At 48.2% G+C, this 5967-nt stretch overlaps 1 non-coding gene across 1 annotated transcript; it reads right to left on the bottom strand.

Moving 5' to 3' along the window:
* Positions 1-297: 297 nt before the first annotated feature.
* Positions 298-371, bottom strand: Trnas-cga (transfer RNA serine (anticodon CGA)). The gene has a single exon. It is a non-coding gene; the product is annotated as a tRNA-Ser (tRNA).
* Positions 372-5967: the final 5596 nt, after the last annotated feature.

The following is a 5967-nucleotide window of genomic DNA, read 5'->3' as shown; positions in this document are numbered from 1 at the left end:
TTTAATAAAAAAGAATGATCATGATTGAGGGTGAAATAATAACTTCCAACATTTTTACAATAAAATAAGTGAATTTATTATTCAATTCAGAATTTTTTTAACAGTGTTTGTGAAATATAACTTTACAGTAAAATGATTCAGTTTTTCACATTATGAGTTTACAGATATATTATTTCTTTTCACGTAAAATATGAAAGCTCTGCTCTTTGCAGACATGTTTTATGTTTCCAGAATGAGATTTTCACTCTGCAGCGGAGTGTGCGCTGATATGAAACTTGCTGGCAGATTAAAACTGTGTGCGCCGACCGAGACTTGAACTCGGGACCTTTGCCTTTCGCGGGCAAGTGCTCTACCAACTGAGCTACCGAAGCACGACTCACGCCCGGCCCTCACAGCTTAACTTCTGCCAGTATCTCGTCTCCTACCTTCCAAACTTTACAGAAGCTCTCCTGCGAACCTTGCAGAACTAGCATTCCTGAAAGAAAGGATATTGCGGAGACTAAAGTTTGGAAGGTAGGAGACGAGATACTGTCAGAAGTAAAGCTGTGAGGGCCGGGCGTGAGTCGTGCTTCGGTAGCTCAGATGGTAGAGCACTTGCCCGCGAAAGGCAAAGGTCCCGAGTTCGAGTCTCGGTCGGCGCACACAGTTTTAATCTGCCAGCAAGTTTCATGTTTTATGTTATTTATGAATATAAGCATTGTGCTGAGATTATATATATATTAGTTAATTTTACAAGTAAAGCAGAGGTACTACAAGCTAATTATACAATCGTACAAGGTAAATAATATCGCTAGTGGCGTGTGACAAAATAAAATCTAATCTCTATAAGAACTCACATTGAAGCAGATGTTAACTGCGAAAAATTTTATTTTTTTCCTTCTTCATTATAATAGGTATAAGTGTACTGGCAAATATATATATATATATATATATATATATATATATATATATATATATATATATATAATTCTTCGAAAGAAAATCATAAAATAAACCCCAAAAAATTAAAAAGAATAATTAACATATTTTTACACACAACAATACTTAACACAGGCTCGCACACTCAGGCATACACGGAAGCATACAAACTGATACACACTACAAACCACTCTCATCCAATATTTACACTATGATAAAAGTGTCATACTACTACTCTGCCGACGCTCCCTCTCCCTCTCCCTCTCCCTCTCCCTCTCCCTCTCTCTCACCCCTTCTCTCACTACAAGTGAGTAGTGTGAGTACCGGCGAGTTTCAATCCCATCATCACAGATGAATGTTTTATTGTCATGAGGCGACAGACCGATTTTAAACTGTAGCACAGTATAAACTTCGTGCGTTATCAATGAATACTTGTTTGTCTTACCATACGCGGTGGCTGCGGTACAGCACCGTGAACACCTCCACGTAGGCATTGCATATAGTCTTCAATAGATAGAGCTCTCGATGCCATGCATCGCACTCCCTTAGCCCGTCTCTGGGTTGCACCTTCCAATGTGCGATATGCATACATTGTAGACTGAAGACCTACAAACTCCACAATCGGCAATCCATTCGACTCGTCCTTCGTGAGACTGATAAACTTGTTCTGTCAAACAATACCGTAAGGATTATCGGCTGCATAAGAACACTTGTCGAATTGATTACCGTGGCACCTAATTGCTTCATATGGATTGCAGTTCTTTATCCAACAGATGAAGCTATCTGTAACCATATAAAGTAATTTAGGATCTTTGAAATGAATTTTCGTGAAATAATAATGAAAGCGGTACATGTTGGTTTGGACAGGTCTAGGTCTAGGTTTAGTAAACTCTACTGCATCTCTCGCCATCTCCACAGCAACAAAGTTCTTATTGAATGTAGTGACCCGTTTAAAATTTGGTCTGGCAATGCATATTCTTACCCCATAACGCCCATCCCAAAATTTCTAATAAAAATTTCACGTCGCCCCATCAAATTCTCGATAGTATTACCGAAAATTGAATTATTAATTTATGAAAATCTTTCTCAAGGTCACACGCCACGGAAGCTCTGTCTCTTATTCAAATCAATGTACTCCTTCAACCAGGGGGACTGCTTGAAGGAGTTTTTCTTTTTTTTAAATTGGGTTTAAGGGCGCTCAACTACTGAGGTCATTAGCGCCCAGTCACTGTTGTTAGAGCACATGAAATCTAGTAAAACTCAAGGGGAGAGGGGGACACCAGAAAGACCTAACAAAGATGCAGATAAAATAAGTAAAAAGGTTAGATGTCTTTGGACAAGCCAGTTAAAGTGATAAAACGCAGAACACGAGCAGCTGCTCGAGCGTCATCAGCTAAAATATCCGGTAAAGTAGATGGCAGGGACAGGACAACACGAAATTGACTAAAACGGGGACACGACAATAAAACATGGCGCACTGTTAATGCCTGTCCACAAGGGCACTGCGGGGCTGGGTCACCGGAGAGCAGGTAGCGGTGGCTAAACCGGCAATGCCCAATCCGCAACCTGGTCAGAAGGACCTCCTCGCGCCGAGATGGTCGGGAGGATGTTGTCCAAGCAGTTGGGACCGGTTTTACTGCCCGGAGCTTGTTTCCTTGGAGGGATGACCAAGCATCCCACCACAACGACACAAGCCTCTTACATACATCCCCACGAACGTCAGATGACGGGACACAATGGGAGGCTGGCCGAGGCAGGAGGACTGCAGCCTTGGCTGCAGCATCCGCAGCCTCATTCCCAGGCACTCCTACATGTCCGGGAACCCACAGAAAGCTGACAGAACCACCATTATCAGCGAAAGAATGGAGGGACTGCTGTATCCGTTGAATCAAGGGATGGACCGGATAGGGAGCTCCAAGGCTCTGAAGAGCACTGAGTGAGTCAGAGCAGAGGACATACGATGAATGGCGGTGGCGGCGGGCATACTGAACGGCCTGATGGAGAGCAAAAAGCTCGACCGTAAAGCTGGAACATTGGTCGAGGAGCCGGTATTTAAAGGTGGCGGCCCCGACAACAAAGGTACAGCCGACACCATCGTCAGTTTTGGAGCCATCGGTGTAAATAAAGGTGTGTCCGCCAAGTCGAGCACGAAGTTCGACAAACCGTGAGCAATACACTGCAGCCGGAGTACCCTCCTTCGGGAGTGAGCTGAGCTCGAGATAAATATGAACCGGAGCCTGGAGCCAAGGTGGTGTCGGGCTCTCACCCTCTCTGAAGGTGGTAGGGAGGGCAAAATCCAATTGTCGAAGCAAGCGACGGAAGCGGACTCGGGGGGGCAGCAGGGCAGACACATACAACCCGTACTGACGATCGAGAGAATCGGCGAAGAAGGACTTGTAAGAGGGGTGGTCGGGCATAGACAACAGCCGGCAGGCATACCGACACAGCAGTATGTCACGCCGGTAGGTCAATGGTAACTCGGCAGCTTCAGCATAAAGACTCTGGACAGGACTAGTGTAGAACTCTCCGGTCGCAAGACATATCCCCCCATGGTGGATGGAGTTGAGCCGGCGTAAGAGGGATGGCCGAGCGGACGAGTAGACGAAGCTCCCATAATCCAGCTTCGATCGGACTATGGACCGATACAAGCGAAGCAGGACAGTGCGATCCGCTCCCCAAGATGAACCACTAAGAACTCTGAGGACATTAAGGGAACGTGTACAACGGGCCGCCAAATAAGTGACATGTGGAGACCAACACAGTTTCCTGTCCAACGTGAGCCCTAGAAACTTAGTTGTGTCCACGAATGGGAGAACAACGGGACCGAGATGTAAGGATGGCGGAAGGAACGCTTTATATCGCCAAAAGTTGATACAGACCGTCTTCTCTTCAGAGAACCGGAAGCCATTTGCCACGCTCCATGAGTAGAGGCTGTCGAGACAACGCTGAAGGCAGCGCTCCAGGAGGCATGTTCTCTGGGCACTGCAGTAGATCGCGAAGTCATCGACAAAGAGAGAGCCTGAGACATTAGGTGGAATGCAATCCATAATTGGATTGATCGCGATGGCAAAAAGGGCTACGCTCAAGACGGAGCCCTGAGGCACTCCGTTCTCCTGGAGGAAGACGTCGGACAATACGGAACCCACACGTACCCTAAACGTTCGATCCGTTAAAAAGGAATCAATAAAAAGGGGCAGGCGACCGCGTAGGCCCCACCTGTGCATAGTGCGGAGGATACCTCCCCTCCAACAGGTATCATAAGCCTTTTCCAAGTCGAAGAACACGGCTACCGTTTGGCGCCTTCGCAAAAAGTTGTTCATGATGAATGTCGACAAGGTCACAAGGTGGTCAACAGCGGAGCGGCGGCGACGAAAGCCGCATTGGACATTAGTAAGTAGTCGTCGAGATTCAAGAATCCAGACTAACCGAGCATTAACCATGCGCTCCATCACCTTACAGACACAGCTTGTAAGAGAAATGGGGCGGTAACTAGAAGGAAGGTGTCTATCCTTCCCAGGTTTGGGTATAGGAACAACAACGGCGTCACGCCAACGGATGGGGACTTTACCTTCGGTCCAGACGCGATTGTAGGTACGAAGAAGGAAGCTTTTGCCCGCCGGAGAAAGGTGTGCCAGCATCTGAACGTGAATGGCATCTGGCCCCGGAGCAGAGGACCGGGACAGTGCAAGCGCACGTTCGAGTTCCCGCATAGTAAAGGGGGCATTATAAGTTTCCAGATTCAGCGAGTGGAAGGAAGGTCGCCGAGCCTCTTCTGCCTCTTTCCTGGGAAGGAAGGCAGGATGGTAATGGGCGGAGCTTGAAACCTCCGCGAAAAAGCGGCCAAAGGCGTTGGAGACAGCCACAGGATCAACAAGGACCTCATTACCTGAGGTCAGGCCAGGTACCGAGGAGTGGGCCTTAATGCCCGACAGCCGGCGCAGGCTACCCCAAACGACGGAGTAAAACTGTTAAAGGAGCTGGTGAAAGAGGCCCAACAAGCTTTTTGCTGTCTTTAATGACTCGACGGTATTGCGCTCGGAGTCGTTTGTAGTCAATACAATTCGCCAACGTAGGATGGCGGCGAAAGGTGCGTAAAGCACGTCGCCGAGCACGGATAGCGTCCCTACAAGCCTCGTTCCACCTGGGGACGGAAACGCGACGTGAAGAAGTTGTACGAGGAATGGAACGTTCGGCAGCATTGATGATAACAGCCGTGAGGTATTCGACCTGACTGTCACAACTAGGAAAATCGTGGTCCGGAAAGGTCGCCAGGGAGGAGTAAAGTCCCCAGTCAGCTTTCAGTATGTTCCAGCTCGAAGGACGTGGGGATGGGGTGTGGTGCAGGAGACGAACGACACAGGGGAAGTGGTTGCTCGAATAGGTGTCAAAGTACATACCACTCGAACCGACGGGCAAGAGTGGTAGAACAGATCGAGAGGTCCAAGTGGGAGTAGGTATGAGTAGAGTCCGAGAGGAAAGTCGGGGCGCCAGTATTGAGGCAGACAAGATTGAGATGGTTGAAGACATCCGCCAAGAATGAGCCTCTTTGACAGGATGCAGGAGAGCCCCAAATGGGATGATGGGCATTGAAGTCGCCAAACAATAAGAACGGCGGAGGGAGCTGAACGATCAGGTGCATCATGTCGGCCCGACTAACAACAGATGACGGTGGAGTGTAGATGGTACAAACTGAAAAAGTAAAAGCAGAAAGAGTAATGCGGACAGCTATTGCTTGGAGTGGGGTGGTCAATGGGATAGGCTGGTAATAGACATCGTCCCGAACGAGCAACATGACCCCACCATGAGCTGGGATACCGTCCACAGGGGTGAGGTCATACCGCTCCGAGGTATAGTGGGTAAAGGCAATACGGTCAGTCGGGCGCAACTTGGTTTCCTGGAGACCAAGGACGAGCGGACAGTGCAGGCGGAGGAGCAGTTGTAATTCCTCCCGATTAGATCGAATACCTCTTATGTTCCAATGAAACAACGCCATCGCTAGTCAAAATGTTGGGGGAAAGAGACGGGGGAAGAGCTTGTCACCTCGACGGC

Source organism: Schistocerca nitens, chromosome 5 (assembly GCF_023898315.1).
Source record: "Schistocerca nitens isolate TAMUIC-IGC-003100 chromosome 5, iqSchNite1.1, whole genome shotgun sequence".
NCBI lineage: Eukaryota > Metazoa > Arthropoda > Insecta > Orthoptera > Acrididae > Schistocerca > Schistocerca nitens.
This window is presented reverse-complemented; position numbering and strand designations above follow the sequence as displayed.